We start from the raw sequence: 18472 nt of genomic DNA, 5'->3' as shown, positions 1-18472 counted from the left end.
TGAGATTCTGGAGGAGAGTAAATATTCCCTCAAACCTAAGGTACGGAGCAAACTATTTTAAAATGAAGGGGCTAGATCTAGATTTAAAGTACTAGAGTACTTAGAGTAAACACAACAGAATCAATGGGACTTCAGTTACTCATGATTAACTGAAGTCCCATGGTTTTCTGTGGATCTACTCTAAGTATGACTAAATCTGGATCCAACCCAATGTATATTAGTTTAAAGGGGGGTGCCATTCATATCCCATGGAAGTCACTGGCCAAAATCCTGTTACATTTAATGGATCCAAATTGCACCCAAGCCCTAAACAGCCCTAGTGTCTTACTGTAGTGTGTGAAGTTTTCTGTTCATAAGTTTTCACATATTTTTAAGAAAAACATTTACATTTTTTTTAAAAAAATAAATATATTTAGAGTGCAATCTGAGCACCCTGACATTGATGGTGGTTTAGAATCTAGTAGAGTCCCCTACCCTGCTATGAAAAGTCACCCTTGGTGGTTCTCCCACTGGCAGTAGCAAGAATAAACCCTAAGATGGGGTGTCCCAGGGACAAGTTGGAGCTGGCTTTGTATCCAGTTGAACCAAAGGAGCTCCATTTCCCTGAGAGTGGCCCAATTTGCGCTCCTCACCTAGGCCAGTCTGGAGTATAGGAAAATTCCTTCCCATTGCAACCAATGGGAGGGAAACTTTTTAAAAAACACCACTCTGCTGGGGGGAAAGGGAGCATGAATCAGCAGGGCTGTGTTTGTATGAGGAAGCAGATCCACCCGGTCTCTTCCTTCTGACTGTACTTAGGATTGCTCCATTACACTTTTGGTGTGGCGCTTAATATGTAGAAAAGTGAAGCATTGGAGTTCAAGTCTACCGGTAGATCAGCCTTCCCCAGATATGATGGACTACAATTCCCATCACCCCACCCAGATGGCTGCAGGTAATGAGAGTTCTAGTCCAACACATCTGGAGGGCACCAGGTTGGGGAAAGCTGCTGTGGATCATGCTAGCCAGCTAAGAAGAAGCCCACTTTTTTGTGCATGCAGCCAGAAAGGGCCTTTCAAGGATGATCTGTTGGAGGGCCATTAATCATTGTTTAACTGGGCATGGACATCTTTCTTGGACATGTTTCTGTTTTAGAGCTCTCGGGACACCTGCAATGCATAATTGCTGGGGACATGCAGGTCTTTCCCCAGCTAGCACAAACTCTCAAACCCAGGGCCAGCCTTAGGGGTGGGCAAGCTGGGCAGTAGTCAAGCTGAGCTCAGTGGCTGTGTTTTATCAATGTACTGACTGCAGTGAGCTAGGGTGGCAAAAAGCAAGTGTCTGTAACCTTTCTTTCAAAGTTCTACAGGTCGTTTGGTACTAAGTGTAAAAAAGATCTTCCTTCACTTAGCTTTCAAGTATGTTTCTTTTTCAATGTCCACTCTGATGTCATTTGCACTAGGTAAAAATCAGTGGAACACAGCTTTACTTTGAAGCAACATTACGGAGCACTTAGCACTTCAAATACTGTAAACCCTACAAGCACTATATTGTCTTACGGTTCCTCCTTCCCCAACCTGGATTGTCCTGTGCTTAGGGTTGTTCGCTTGAAATTGCTTGTTTGAACTGAAGCTGTTTTAGATATATGTATGTTCTCTTGAGTATATTGTCTGTTCATGTGTTTTTTATGTAAATGGCTTTTAATCTCTGTATACTGCATTTTTAATAGGGATGGACGAAAGTCACTTACCTGATCCCGAAGCTTGCTTAGCGGTGGGGGGGAGGCGCTCCGTCCCTCCCCCTGAAATTCTGGCTGGGGGGGGAGGTGCCCCGTCCCTCCAGCCACAAAACATCGTCTCCTGCTGGGATGCAAATGGCGGCGGCTGTAGCCGCCGCCGTTTGCGTCCCTGCAGTCAGCCGTGATAGGCTACGTAAATGTTTACGTAGCCTATCACGGCTGACTTTAAAAAAAAAGAAGCGTGTATGCAAATGGCGGCGCCCATGGGCGCCGCCATTTGCATACACGCTTCTTTTTTTTTAAAGTCAGCCGTGATAGGCTACATAAACATTTACGTAGCCTATCACGGTGTTTTTTAAAAATCCAGCCATGATAGGCTACATAAATCTTTACATAGCCTATCACGTTTGCTTGTTTTTGTTTTTACTTGGAAATGGCGGCAGAAGACTGGCCGCCACCACCTCCCCCCCGCCTCCGCACCGCCGCCACTGGAGCCGCCGCCGCCGCCAGGGACATTCAACCAAGGTAAGTCCCGTCCTGGGGGGGCGGGGGGGTGGCAGACCATTTCTCCACCAATTTCGGGGGGCCGAATGCGCTGGCATTCAGCCTCCCTGAGATTCGTGGAGAAATTCTCTGACATCCCTAATTTTTAATGTTTTTAATCTTTGTAAACCACCCAGAGAGCTTTGGCTATTGGGCAGTATAGAAATGTAAATCATAATCATAAATTAACAACAACAACAACAACAATAATAATAATAAAAAAGCCATCAGCTGTAAGAGGTCAGCTGGAGACCTTTTTATTTATAACTTTGGTTCATAATTTTTAAAGATTAAAAATAATGGATATTCTGTTACACTGCTATGCTTTGCAATCCTACAGAAGCCATACAACTTGGTAATGCTGCAAAACTGCAGGGCTGCCTGGGGTGGCAGGGGGTGGGGGCAACTGGGGAAAGTTAATGCAGTTCCATAATGTGTAGAGCACCATATGATTAAGTTATATTGGATGAGTTTCAGGTGTTGAGGCCCAAGGGTGTGGACAAGGTGCTTGGCCAATTCCAGGTGACCACCTGTGTGCTTGACCCTGGCCCTTCGTGGCTTATTAGGGCTGTGCCAAAAATTTCTCCCAGATTTTTTTTTGGCCATTCTCATTCAATCTGATAGAAAAGAAATGGCTTTTGAAAAGGAATTCAATACTGAAAAAATTTCAGAGAAATTCTCAAGGGTTGGGTTTGGGTTGGGGCTTACCTTATTTAGGAGGTGGCTGAGGAATGACAACAAGTGTCCTATCTTTCACTGCACAGTCATCTCTCTGGCAGTCCGAAGCCTCCTCAGCTCCCTACACTTCAATTGAAGCCCAGCTTAAGGCATCATGAGCTAATTCCTCCCTCAGGGCTTTTTCAGATCAGGAAGTGCAGGCTAGTAGGCTAGTAGGGATGTCAGAGAATTCTGCCACGGATCTTGGTGAGGCCGAATGCCAGTGCATTCGGCCCCCTGAAATCCATGGCAGAATGAAGCCCCTCCCACCCCGCGAAATGGGCCCAGAATGGAGCACCTACCTGCTGCCGTCCGCACTGACTTGCAAATGGTGGCCACGTCTGCGGCCACCATTCACTTCTTCCATATAGCCGTGATAGGCTACGTAAATACTTACATAGCCTACCACGGCTAATGCAGGGATGCCATTTGCGTTCCTGTGGAAGCTGTGATAGGCTACGTAAGTATTTACATAGCCTATCAAGGCTTAACTAAGGGAACGCAAATGGAGGCGGCTACGGCGGCCGCCATTTGTGTTCCTTTTTTTTTTGCTGTTTTAGCCTACGTAAATATTTACGTAGGCTAAAAGGGCAAAAAAAAGGGAATGCAAATGGCAGCCACCATAGCCGCCACCATTTGCATCCGCTGTTTTTTTTTTTGGGGGGGGGCTACGTAAATATTTACGTAGCCTGTCACGGCAAAATACAGGGATGCAAATGGTGGTGGCTACGGCAGCCGCCATTTGCGTCCCTGCAGGCTGCCCAGTGGCCGGCTGCAGGAGGCCCTGGCTGGCGGCTCTGCAGAATCTCCATGGAGTGCAGCCAGCCAGAGAGAATTTTGGGGGGAGGGACGGAGTGCCTCCCCCCCACCGTGAATGTCACCCTTCGAAAAGGTAAGTGACTTTCGTACATCCCTATGATTAGGTAAGCTCAAAAACACTACCCAAAGAAACTGAACATAAATTATAGACTGTCCTGAGAATGAGGAAGAAACATGGAATCCCCTTTCATGGGAGAAGAAAACTTTCTGGAAATTGAAGGACAAAGTTTGGAAAAGCACTAACTCTACCTCATACCTGGAGCTTGACACAACACTCCCCCCCACACACACACACACCTGCATTGTGGTGGATGCAAACTGGAGGCTAGCCTGCCAACACAGCTGATGGTGTTGCAGCACGAAAACCCCCCAAACCCTTACTAAAAATGAAAGAAGCTGTGCTACAAGCCCTGCCAATGGGGAGCCCTACCTGTGAGAAACTGTTGAGAATTTCTCCTCCCCCTGGAGATATTCAGTGAAATTATCTCCTAAATTTCTCTGCCCACAAATGAGGTGGAGAATTTTGAGAGGCCATCTGTGCACAGCTCTACTTATTACATCCAGATTGGATGCTGGTCAATTCCAGAAACACTTGAATGAAACCAGTTATGTGAATCTATATCCATTTCAATCGGGCTTCAGGCCTGGCTTTGGAATGGAAACCACGTTGGTCACCCTGTGGGATGCCCTTTGCTGAGACAGGGACAGGGGGAGTGTGATACTGTTAATTCTCTTCAACCTCTCATTGGCTTTTGATACAATCAACCATAATATCCTTCTGGATAAGCTGTCTGGGTTGGGAATTGGAGGCACTGCGTTGCAGTTGTTCAACTCCTGCTTTGATGGCCGATACCAGAAGGTGATGCTGGGGGATTATTGCTCTGTGCCTTGGCAGCTATGCTATGGGGTTCCATGGGGTTCTATCTTATCTCCATGCTGTTTAACATCTGCATGAAACCACCGGGGAAGGTTATCCAGAGATGTGGGCTGATGACACCCAGCTCTCTCTCTCCTTTTCATTAAATCCAAGTGAGGCAGTGGGTGTTCTGAATCAGGGCTTGGACACAGTGATGGACTGGATGAGGGCCAACAAACTGAGACTCAATCCAGACAAGACAGAGGTACTGTTAGTGGGTGGTTCGTCTGCCTGGCTACGTGATATTCAACCTGTTCTGGAGGGCATTCCACTCCCACTAAAGGATCAGATTCATAGTTTGGGGGTGCTCTTGGATCCAGAACAATCACTCAAGGCACAGGTGGACTTGGTGGCACGGAGCATATTTTATCAGCTTAGGATGATATATCATCTATTTTTTATTATTGCATTTATTATTTTTTATTATTGCACTTATATCCTGCCTTTTTTCCTCTTGCAAGGAACCCAAGGAGGCTTACGTTATCCTCCTCCTCTCCATTTTATCCTCACAACAACAACCCTGTGAGGTAGTTGGGCTGAGAGTGTGTGACTGGCCCAAAGTCACCCAGTGAGCTTCCATGGCCGAGTGGGGACTAGAACCTGGATCTCCCAGCTCCCAGTCCAACACTCTTGCCACTACACCACACTACGCCCTTATCTGGACAGAGTTAGCCTAGCTACGGTTATCTGTGCTCTGATAACCTCTCATCTGTATTACTACAATGCGTTATACATGGGGCTACCTTTGAAAATGATCCAGAAACTTCAGCTAGTCCAAAATAGGGCAGTGGGATTGTTAATGGGGACTGGTCAATATGAATGTATCATGCCAGTGCTTTGTGAACTGCACGGACTGCCAGTCCTTTCTCAAACGCAATTGAAAGTGCTGGCATTAACTTTCAAAGTGAAGGATCATTTCCTCCCATATATATAGCAGCCCAGAGCCTAAGATCATCCTCAGAGGTGCTTCCCCAGGTGCCCCCACCAAATGAAGTGAGGTGGGTAGCTACTAAGGGGGCCTTTTCTGTTGTGGCACCTCGCTTGTGGAATGAGATTCCCAGAGAAGTTCACCTGGTGTCTACATTGTGCTCATTTCGGCACCAGGTGAAGACCCTCTTATTTGCCAATTTCTGTTGCACTTTTACATCTTTACACTACTGCTGGGTGTTTGTTTGTTTGTTTACTTAGGTTTTATACTGTAGTTTTAAACTGTAAACGTTAAAATATTAAACATGTGATATGTTTCATTGTGCTGTCTTTTGTGGATTTAATTGTTTGAACTGCCCAGAGAGTTTTGGTTATGAGGAGGTATAGAAATCTAATAAATGAATAAATAATTTTGTATTGAGCATTAATCCAGAGAATTAAATCAAATGCACTAAAATATGCAGGATTATGAAATGAAGTAAAGTACTGCCAGGTCCTCACGGGTGCAGAATGACAAAGTAGGCTCAAAGTAGGAATTTGTTGACTCAGATATCAGCTCTGACGTCCTTCTTCTCCACTGAGGTTGCTAGTCAGAGGAGAGAACTGCAGGCAGTTCAAACTGGTGAAATAGCAGGGAGAAGAAGAGAGTGCTTAACCCTTTCCCCTTGCCCACCATTTTTCTGATATAACTCTCCCTCCCAAGGTCCCCCTCACTGGTAGGGTGGCAAATGTATATTTGAGAGGGAAAAAATGTCTAGAATCTAACATGGAGGGGGTTACAGTTTGGGGAGGAAGACTAAGTTGCCACAGAAACAGAGTGGGCATGAAAGAGGTTAAGCACCCTCTTCCCCCCACCAATTCTCCACTTGGAACCACCCAGCCACACCATATTGGTTTTCATCTTCCAAAAGTTGCCAACCATCTTTTCTTATACTTGTTAGTATAGCACATCCATTCTGCCAGAGGGTGGATACTGAAAATGCAACAGAGAATCAATGGATACCTTGCCAATGCTTAGAACAATTTATATACATTATCGAGCAGGAAAAATAGAATGCCCATGCAGCACAATGCAAAAGCTTGTTGAGCATACATAGGAAGACCTTGCCATGAAACCCACTTTGGTTGAAACACATATATTTCTGCATGCAAATCCAGCCCTTAAAAGTTGTCACTTTAATTTAGAGCTTAAACAGAAGGCATAAGCAAATATTTTCCAATTCACAGGCCGCAGGCCCCCAAAACAGTGACATAAATTCTCCTGATGAGTCCTGTCACCACACTGTAATTCTACCAGTTCATTTCTGTGAAATTAACCAGACTCATGACTACCCATTATACTATACAATGTAGTATCATATCGTAGCCCCAAACAAGGTTTCCCAGAGAGAGTTTTAGGATGTATCATTGTGGGAATAATCATGCAGAGTAATAGAGAATCCTTTGGCATGGTTTTCAACTGATCAAAGATGAGCTATGCAGTTCATGAAATGGAAATGTTCATAGGGAGTACGTCACCTGTAATGTTTTTTAGGGGGGTGGGGAATTCATTCAGTACACATTTTAATGTGAACTTTCCTATTTCCACATTTTCAAACCTACATGTGAACGAAAACCCTTCAAAATTTGCACTCCTCTGAATTTTGCAATGCAGTATGTCAATCAAAAAAATTCAAATAAGAATGCATATATTAGAGGAAAGTGCCCCCCAAATGTGTATATTAGAGAAAATAACATTTAAAATTTATTTACATTTAAAATTTAAAAATATATTAAGAAATTTGCTTGCAAAAACTGTATATTAGGCAAAATTGCATAACTACTGCATGTGTTATGAGAAGTATGCACAAAAACGCACATAGATTTTCATGCAAACTTAAAAAAAAAAAAAAAACCCAAACCCTCAAGCTTTGGGACAAACTGAACCTAAGAGTGGAAGAATTAGAAACTGAGGGAACTGAAACTGACAATTTATACATCCCAAGAGTAATCAGGTCTCAAATTGCATGGAAGACAGAATTGCTATTGTTATTTTACCATTAGTGTACATGACATTTTAGAGAGAAAAATAAATCAAAAGATTGGCCCCTGCCTTGAGGACCTTACAGTCTCTAAGGGCTCAATCCTATGCATATTTAGACACACACAAAAATCCTACAACTTTCAGCATTCCCCAGCCAGCATGGGGAATTGTAGGACTTATTTCTTGTCTAAACATGCATAGGATTGCACCCTAAATCAGCTTTCCTCAACCTGGTGCCCTCCAGATGCTTTGGACTTCAACTCCTATCAGCCCCAGCCAGCATGACCAATGATCAGGAATGCTGGGAGTTGTACTCCAAAATATTTGGAGGGCACCAGGTTGGGGAAGGCTGCTCTAAATTGTGAAGGAGAGGAAGGCGTACCTAATGGCAACTCGAATGCTCCTTCAGCCATCAATTTTCATCTTCCACTCAATTTTCCTGATTCAGGTAGACTGCCCATCTTTAAAATATTTCTAAAGCAGCACAAGTAAATGTATTCATTTTTATCTTTATCTTTCATCTTCTTTTTTAAAAGGTAGTTGTAGTTAGAGCTGCGAGCAAATGGCCACTCAAAATTCTCCACCCTATTTGTTGGCAGAGAAACTGGGGGGACAAGTTCACCGACTATCTCCAGGGGAGGGGGGAGCAATTCTCAACAGTTTCTCAAGGACAGGGCTCATCATTGGCAAGGGTCATAGCACACCTTCTTTCTTTTTCAGAAGGGTTTGTGGGGGGGGGGTGTACTCCCACTGCAAGTGGCAAGAGCATCAACTGTGTTGGCAGGCTGGCCCCATTTTGTATCCACCACAATGCAAGTGTAAGGGGGCAGTGTTGTATCTAGCTCCAGAGAAAAGGTGGGGCTGGTGCTTTCTCTCCTTCAGTTTCCTGAAAGCCTTCTTCCCCCACGGAAGAGGCTTCTATTGTTCTTCTTCATTCTCAGGGTGCTTTATCATTCATTTCTGTGATTTTCTGAGCTTACCTAACCCCTGTGAGGTGGCCAAGGGTGCTGTGTGTATGGTTTCTTTCTATTGCACATCTCTCCGTTGCTCTGCAGCCTCCCTGACTACTGACGCTTCCTAAAGCCCTATGGGAGAAATTACCTCATGATGTCTTCCCTGGGCTTTAATTGAAGTGTGGAAAGCCAAGGAAGCTACAGGCTGCTGGAGAGATGATTGTACAAGGAAAGATGGGAAACTTGTGAACACTCCTTGGCCACTTCCTAAGTAAGGTAAGCACAAGAAACCTAATCCCAACCCATGAGAATGTCTTCAAAATTTTCTTCACCATTTAATTTCTTTTTGAACGCAATTTCTTTTCTATCAAATGAATGAGAATGGTAAAAAAAAAAAAATGTGGGAGAAATGTTCAGCACAGCACTAGTTGTAATACTGTTTTTGGATTAGGGAGGGAGGTATGTTGGTGACATAATGGGTGCTAGCCAATCCATGACCCTGCACAGCCAGCATTCCCACTGCACAAATTGTTCTTTCAAAATTGTTCTTGCCCCAGGGAGCAAAAGGCACCTCTGTACTGACATAATAAGAGCATTTCCAAAACAGCCCCACTGCTCCAAAAATGTTCCATCTCTCTTCCACAAAAGATAATCTAAGCAGTGGAAAGGATTATTAGAATCTTCCTTTCTGCCTCATAACCAATTATGAACACCTCCATAATACAGGCACAACCTATTGACAACACTTGCAGTATCTTCTCTGACGTACTTTCCTTGAATGTGCCCTAAAAAAACACAAAAAACACCTTACTCCACATGATACTAAGGCTACAATCCTATAGCCACTTACCTGGGAGAAGTATTACTGAAATCACTGTGGCTTACTTCTGAGTAGACATGGTATAGATTGGACTGTTAATCTCTTACTGAAAATACTGGGTCAGTCTTCAACTTTGCAAGGATAAAAAATGAAGTTGTCTTCACTGTAGTCTATTAGCAGAAACAACATAAATTTAGAAGCACGTAGGAGCCAATGCAATTAATTGGACTTCAGATCAAGTTTAGAGAGGGGCAACAAGATGATCAGGGGACTAAAGACTAAGTACTACGAGGAAAGACAGAAGGAACCGGGTATGTGTTTACTAGGGATGTATGGGTTTTGTAAAGTCTGTTTAGTCTGTGTTTCACAGATTGTCAGGTGACTTTTGTTCCATCGTCCGCTCATTGATGGAATCATTTTTTTTCCAATTTCCTGAAATTTCACAAATTCATACTTCTGCAAATTCACAGTTACAAAAATGTGCAAATCCCCCCCCCCCGAGCACATTTTATGCTTTAGCCTATGGGGGAAATGTGCATTTTCAGCCTTTTTTAATTTTATGTATTTTTCCATGACTAAGGGCACAATCCTATGGCCACCAGTCAACAGCTAGATGGCCATAGGATAGGTCGGTTCCCAGGAACCGACCTCAGAGCCTGCACTCAGAGGTCAGTTCCCTGAGAACCTACCTCCACCCCCTCCTGCGCTGCCTCGTAGGCAACGTGGATCGGCCCCACACTCGGCACTCCTAAGAGGAGCATGGAGCAGCAAAAACGGGCCATTACTGGGGGTAGGGTGGGGCAGGGAGGGCAGACATGCCTTTCTGATGCTTCCTATACATTGTCTGGCATCCATTCCCCCACACCCACTCTGACTTCCCGTGGCTAGACAGCGAAATCAGCTGTCTAGCCGCAAATGCAGGGTGGCTGGAATGCAGAGGGAAGACCCCTCTTCATTGTAGCAAAAAATTTAGCCTATGGGGGAAATGTGCATTTTCAGCCTTTTTTAATTTTATGTATTTTTCCATGACTAAGGGCACAATCCTATGGCCACCAGTCAACAGCTAGACGGCCATAGGATAGGTCGGTTCCCAGGAACCGACCTCAGAGCCTGCACTCAGAGGTCAGTTCCCTGAGAACCTACCTCCACCCCCTCCTGCGCTGCCTCGTAGGCAACGTGGATTGGCCCCACACTCGGCACTCCTAAGAGGAGCATGGAGCAGCAAAAATGGGCCATTCCTGGGGGAAGGGTGGGGCAGGGAGGGCAGACATGCCTTTCTGATGCTTCCTATACATCGTCTGGCATCCACTCCCCCACACCCACTCTGACTTCCCGTGGCTAGACAGAGAAATCAGCTGTCTAGCCGCAAATGCAGGGTGGCTGGAACGCAGAGGGAAGACCCCTCTTCATTGTAGCAAAAAATGCAAAATAAAAAAACACCAGCCAAAAATGTGTGTTTCCCCTATAGGCTAAAGCATGAAAATGCACATTTGGGAGGAATTATTGCCCATGCGAATTTGCACAAATTCGGAAGAATAAAATCCAATCCCGTCAATGAGCGGACAACAGAACAAAAGGCACTTGACAATTTGCAAAACACAGAAAGAACGGACTCACACAATCCATACATCCCTACTTAACAGTGCAATCCTATACATGTCTGTTCAGAAGAAATCTCTATTGAGTTCAATGGGACTTATTCCCAGATAAGTAGGTATAGGTTTGTAGCCTCAGTTGTGTTCCGGCAAATGACCTATTAGGGGATGGCTGGTTTTGCCTGGCAGTAATTAGGGATGGCCCCTTCGTGGATCACTGCCTTGTTGTGGCGAAGGGGCTTGCGTAACTCAGTGAAGCCATAAGCTATGCCGTGTAGGGCCACCCAAGACGGACAGGTCATGGTGGAGAGTTCTGACAAAATGTGGTCCACTGGAGAAGGAAATGGCAACCCATTCCAGTATTCTTGCCAAGAAAACCCCATGGAAAGTATCACAAGGCTAAAAGATATGACGCCGGAAGATGAGCCCCTCAGGTCGGAAGGTGTCCAGTATACTACTGGGGAAGAGCAGAGGGAATTTCCAAGTAGCACCAGAAAGAGTGAAGCGGCTGGGCCAAAGCCGAAAGGACACTCAGCTGTGGATGTGTCTGGTGGTGAAAAGAAAATCCGATGCTGTAAAAAACAGTATTGTTTAGGAACCTGGAATGTCAGATCAATGAATCAAGGTAAGCTGGAGGTGGTCAAACATGAGATGGCAAGACTGAACATCGACATCTTGGGAATCAGCGAACTAAAATGGACAGGCATGGGCGAATTTAATTCAGGTGACCATCATATCTACTATTGTGGGCAAGAATCCCTTAGAAGAAATGGAGTAGCACTCATAGTCAACAAAAGGGTGGGAAAAGCAGTACTGGGGTACAATCTTAAAAATGATAAAATGATCTCAGTACGAATCCAAGGCAAACCATTCAACATCACAGTAATTCAAGTCTATGCCCCAACCACTGAGGCCGAAGAAGCTGAGGTTGATCGGTTCTATGAAGACCTACAACACCTTCTAGAACTAACACCAAAAAAAGATGTCCTCTTTATCATAGGGGATTGGAATGCTAAAGTCGGAAGTCAAGAAATCACCGGGATAACAGGCAGGCATGGCCTTGGTGTACAAAATGAAGCAGGACAAAGGCTAATAGAGTTTTGCCAAGAGAACACGCTGATCATAGCAAACACTCTTTTCCAACAGCACAAGAGACGACTCTACACATGGACATCACCAGATGGTCAATATCGAAATCACATTGATGATGTCCTTTGCAGCCAAAGATGGAGAAGCGCTATACAGTCAGTCAAAACAAGACCTGGAGCTGACTGTGGCTCAGATCATGAGCTTCTTGTTGCAAAATTTCAGCTTAAATTGAAGAACGTAGGGAAAACCACTAAACCATTCAGGTATGACCTAAATCATATCCCTTATGAATATACAGTGGAGGTGAGGAATAGATTTCAGGGATTAGACCTGATAGACAGAGTGCCTGAGGAACTATGGACGGAGGTCCATAACATTGTTCAGGAGGCAGCAATTCAATCCATCCCCAAGAAAAAGAAATGCAAGAAAGACAAGTGGCTGTCTGATGAGGCTTTACAAGTAGCTGAAGAAAGAAGGGAAGCGAAAAGCAAGGGAGAAAGGGGAAGATATATCCAACTGAATGCAGAGTTCCAGAGAATAGCAAGGAGAGACAAGGAGGCCTTCTTAAATGAACAATGCAAAGAAATCGAGGAAAACAACAGAATGGGAAAGACTAGAGATCTCTTCAAGAAAATTGGAGATGTCAAGGGAACGTTTTGTGCAAAGACGGGCATGATAAAAGACAAAGAAGGCAGGGACCTAACAGAAGCAGATGAGATTAAGAAGAGGTGGCAAGAATACACAGAAGAACTATACAGGAAAGATCTGAATGTCCCTGATAGCCATGATAGTGTGGTCACTGAACTTGAGCCGGACATCCTCGAGAATGAAGTCAAGTGGGCCTTAGGAAGCATTAGTAACAACAAAGCTAGCGGAGATGACAGTATTCCAGCTGAGCTATTTAAAATCCTAAAATTTGATGCTGTTAAAGTGCTGCATTCAATATGCCAACAAATTTGGAACACTCAACAATGGCCGCTAGACTGGAAAAGATCAGTTTACATTCCAATTCCAAAGAAGGGCAACGCCAAAGAGTGTTCAAACTACCACACAATTGCGCTCATTTCACATGCCAGCAAGGTGATGCTCAAAATCCTACAAGCTAGGCTTCAGCAGTATGCGAACCGAGAACTACCAGAAGTACAAGCTGGGTTTCGAAGAGGCAGAGGAACTAGAGATCAAATCGCCAACTTTCGTTGCATCATGGAGAAAGCAAGAGAATTCCAGAAAAGCATGTATTTCTGCTTCATTGACTACGCTAAAGCCTTTGATTGTGTGGTTCACAACAAACTGTGGCAAATTCTTAAAGTGATGGGAGTACCAGACCACCTTACCCATCTCCTGAGAAACCTGTACGAGGGTCAAGAAGCACCAGTAAGAACCAGACATGGAACAACCGAGTGGTTCAAAATTGGGAAAGGAGTACGACAAGGCTGCATATTGTCACCCTGCTTATTTAACTTATATGCAGAGTACATCATGAGAAATGCCGGGTTGGATGAATCAGAGGACGGAATTAAGATTGCTGGGAGAATTATCAACAACCTCCGATATGCAGATGATACCACCCTAATGGCAGAAAGCAAAGAGGATCTAAAGAGCCTCTTGTTGAGGGTGAAAGAGGAGAGTGCAAAAGCTGGTTTGAAACTCAACATTCAAAAAACGAAGATCATGGCATCTGGCCCCATCACTTCCTGGCATATAGAAGGGGAAGAAATGGAAGCAGTGACAGATTTTACTTTCTTGGGCTCCAAGATCACCGCAGACAGAGACTGTAGCCATGTCAGTCGCTTGCTCCTGGGGAGGAAAGCTATGGCAAACCTAGACAGCATAGTCAGAAGCAGAGACATCACCTTGCCAACAAAGGTCCGTCTAATCAAAGCTATGGTTTTCCCAGTAGTAATGTATGGCTGTGAGAGCTGGACTATAAGGAAGGCTGAGCGCCGAAGAACTGATGCTTTCGAACTGTGGTGCTGGAGAAGACTCTTACGAGTCCCCTGGACTGCAAGGAGGTCAAATCAATCAATCCTAAAGGAAATCAACCCTGACTGCTCATTGGAAGGACAGATACTGAAGCTGAAGCTCAAATATTTTGGCCACCTAATGCGAAGAGGAAACTCTCTGGAAAAGACCCTGATGCTGGGAAAGACTGAAGGCAAAAGGAGAAGGGGACGGCAGAGGATGAGATGGCTAGATAGCATCACCGATGCAATGAATATGAACTTGAGCACACTCCGGGAGAGAGCGCAGGACAGGAAGGCCTGGCGTGCTATGGTCCATGGGGTCACGAAGAGTCGGACACGACTAAACGACTGAACAACAACAACAAATTAGGGATGGACAGGACAAATCTCTGAATTTTGGTTTCTCTCAGTTTCTAATTCTTCCATTCTTAAGTTTGGTTTATCCTGAACCTTGGGGGGAGGGGGATTAAGCTTGTGTGAAAATGCATGTGCATTTTTGTGTGCATGGGTCCTATACACATTTTTGCACACAATTTTCCTAATAAAATGCACTTTTGAATGTTGTTTTGACTGATGTACACATTTTTGTACGCGTGTTCCCCTAATATACACATTTTTGTGCACATCTTTGTTATTGGAGAACTCCATTGCAAAATTCAGAGAAGTGCCAATTTTGAAGGAGAAAAAACATGAGGGCTGCTCATTTCTTTTCAACAGTAGCTGATGTGGCAAACTATGAAAACTGTGAGCAGAAAAGAAGTGTCATTTGGTATTCAAAATAACTGTGAGGGTGCAGTCCTGTGGGAGTTAGCCTCTTGGAACACAGTGGGACTTACCTATATGCATCAGGCCTGACTTGAACAGGATTACAAGGTTGTACCTATTCATAACAACAATCATGCTAAGTCATTGGGATGGATCCAGATTTAAATGTGTACAACTGGGCTCGAGGAAGTGGACTTCCCTGCCCCCTCCTCCCCATGGGAGCTCCCCAGTCCCCTGGACATAAATGCACAGAAGGCTGAGGGGCACTGCTGAATGGGGTAGACTGTGGCGCAGGGGCTGAAGGAGAAAGGAAGAATCTCCAAAAACTGGCCAGATTAACTTCTCCATACTCCAACCTCTTCCATATGGAGACTTTCCAGAGATGGGGTGTAAGTGCTTATCCCTGTTTCTCATGTTTTAAAGTCCTGCTGGTATGGAAGGCTTATGTGCAAATTTTGGATGTTCCTGGTGGTGTCCATTTTATGGTGCAGGAACTCTCCATGTTATTGGGAGCAGTACATATGAAAAGGGGCTAGGTGCCTTTGTGGATCACAGGCTGAATATGAGCCAGCAGTGTGATGTGGCTGCTAAAAAAGCTAATGCAATCTGAGGCTGCAGTGAGAAAAGCATAGCGTCCAGGTGGTGGGAAGAAATCATTCTGTTCTATTCCACATTCGTTAGGCCACATTTGGAGTACTGTCTGTGTCCAGTTCTGGGTACCACATCTTAAGGACATTGACAAACTGGAGCATGTCCAGAGAAGAGTGCCCAAGATGGTGAGAGGTCTGGAAACCAAGTCCTAGGAGGAATGCTTGAAAGAGCTGGTAAGTCTAGTATGGAGAACAGAAAATTAAGAGGAGAAATCATGGTGGTCTTCAAATATCTGAAAGATTGTCATGAAGGAGATGGAGCAGAGTTACTTTAGAGCAGGACTAGAACCAATGGTTGTAAGTTGCAGGGTACCCAATTTCAGCTATACCTTCAGAGAAACTTGCCAGCAGTGAAGGCTGTTTGGCAGAATGCTTCGTGATGTGATGAGTTCTCCTTCATTGGAGGTTTTCAAGCAGAGGCTTGACAGCCATCTGTGAGAGATGTTGTAGCTGCATCCTGCATTGCAGAGCTCGCATTGAGCAGGGGGTTGGACTAGACGGCCTCCAAGATTCATTCCAATTCTATGATTCCATGATATCTGTTATGTCCTCGTGGAGAGTCACCACAAGGAAACAGCTGGAGTGTGAAAAAAGGCAATGTGTCCACCAGCCCTAGAACAGGCCTTGTATGGTTTCCTGACAGCTAACAGCTCAGTAACTGCTGAATTAGGGCAGGTAAGTAGTTCCAGATGAGTCGGCCCTTCCTTGGACACTGCTGCAGTCTCAAGCTCGTGAAAATGAAATTTTAGAAGAGGCAGCCAAACTGAAATGCCACTTGGCTCCTGCTGTACATTTTCCCCGTGAAACATGTGGAGGGGGTTGTGTGCCCCCCACTATGATATAATAGCCTATAGTCACCCTCAAATAGGGCTGAGCTGAGCTTCCAAAATTTTGAAAATTCAGTCTGATTCTGAGGGGTTTGAAACAAAAGAGCGGGGTGGAACTGCATCTCCTCTTTTGCATTTTGGTGGGGAATTTCAAGGGAGGGGGGAACTAACAAGGGCTTCTCCGGCTCCTCATTACTGTTGGTCATCATGTTTAATTTCCTAGAATGCCCAGAATGATGATACATATGGCGCCATTCTGAGGGGCATTCTAGGGGGAAATGGCAGCCATTATTGGTGACCCTGATTTTTCCTCAGAATAATGTATTATTTTTTTGTGGGACATTATGACCACCACCAGCAGCCAGGAGGAGCACTGAGTTTCAATCCTCACCCTTGTAATTCACTGTGATGGGAGAATGCCACCACCTCTGAGTACTTCAGTCCTGTCTGAGTCAGGGAACTGTCAGACTCGCAAGTCTGCCTGGGACCCACTAAAGCAAGGGCTCAACCAAGCATCCACTGCTTTAGATCCCAACCCCAAAATGTTACATGGTAGCCAAATGCTCAGGCAAGAGACTAGGCACTGAAATTTGCACCAAGGTTTACTCAGAAGGAAGCACACAGAGCTCTAGAGGTAGATAAGTGTTTTATTAAAATAAGGGAAGAGGAAAGGGGGAGAGGACAATGTGGTTACCCAAGAAAGTACAGAGAACCTTTGATACAATAACAGAACAATAAAACACTATCCTATATATTACTGAAGTAAGGGTCCCAGCCTGGGTTCAAGAATGCACCAGTTCAAGACTATTTAACACATGAGGATGGAAGTTGACTAAACCATCCTCCATCACCCCTTTTATCTCCCAGCTCTGGCAACTCATGGCAGATCTCAGGCAGCCAATCCCAGGTCAGGGCCCATAGAATTCCCCCACCACCACCCTGAAGGGAGTTGCACTGCCTCACCAAGTCTAGCTGCAATCATTCATCCCAATTAGCAGGGCCTAGTCATGGCCTTGAGCTCAGGGAGCTGCCCGAGTTTCCTTGAGATAGCACATTTCCAGGTGGTTGCATCATCCATACTAACTGGGCCTACCCCAATGGTTGAGGCATCCAAAGAAGAAAACAGTAACTTGTCTGCTGTTCTTGACATTCACCTCCCTGAAAATATCTGAAATGGGCTCCTTACTTTCCTGTCATCCAAATGGGGCTGTGAAAGGGTGGCCATTTTCATGGTCACTTACGATCTATAGCAGGGTATCCAGGATGTAGGGCTGCCAAGTCGCATCCCAGAGATCTATGTTGTACCTTTAAATCCCTGAGGCATTAGGAGATGGGACAGTCATGGCTTCTTTTGCCCAGTATTCAATGGGCAGGAAAGAGGCAAGCAACCAGGGGGCGCATGAGTGACAAAAGCTGTCATTGCCTCATCTCCCAATGCATTGGGAAATTTAAATGTACAGGGCAGATCTTTTGGTTGCAACCACACAGAAAGGTGATGTTCAGAGGTGAGTGCTATATGTTGCCAAAATGGAGGGATCAGCAGGCACAAGGAACATTCAAGGTTTCCATAATAATAATAATAATAATAATAATAATACCTCCCCCCCAAATCCTGAGGAGGGCAGCCCCCAAAACATCCCAGTGAGACTAGGTGTGTTCAGTAGCAATGGACTGCTGATTGACTGTTGGCAAGAGAAACAGAAATCCAAGTGTATAGAGGGGAGAGGAAATAGAGTGGCTGGGATGCTAAACAGCAGCAGCACTCCATACTGCAATATTTTGTTGCAGGTACCACTTGTTGTGTAGGGATGGTTGTATCTGTCAATATCAGTCTCATCAAGATAGATTGTCATTTCCCCCCCCCCATTTTTTTAGGTCGAGCTAATCCCATTTCTGCAAGAGCTTGCAATTTTTTTAAAAAGAATGAAAATGATATGTGGAGAAATTTGTACTATTTTGTGCATATATTTGCATAATGTATGTATTGCAATCAGTATCCGAGGCCTTTCTCTGAATGCCTCCTCTGAGGGAGGCTCGGAAGGTGACAATAAGGGAGAGGGCCTTCTCAGTGGTGGTCCTCTGATTATGGAACAATCTGCCTGTTGAGGCTCGCTATGTGCCAATACTGCCATTTTTCAGCAACAGGT

The sequence above is a fragment of the Heloderma suspectum genome, chromosome 5 (genome assembly GCF_057233095.1).
Source record: "Heloderma suspectum isolate Gila_16-S chromosome 5, 16-S_ref, whole genome shotgun sequence".
NCBI lineage: Eukaryota > Metazoa > Chordata > Lepidosauria > Squamata > Helodermatidae > Heloderma > Heloderma suspectum.
Note: the sequence above shows the minus strand (reverse complement) of the source record.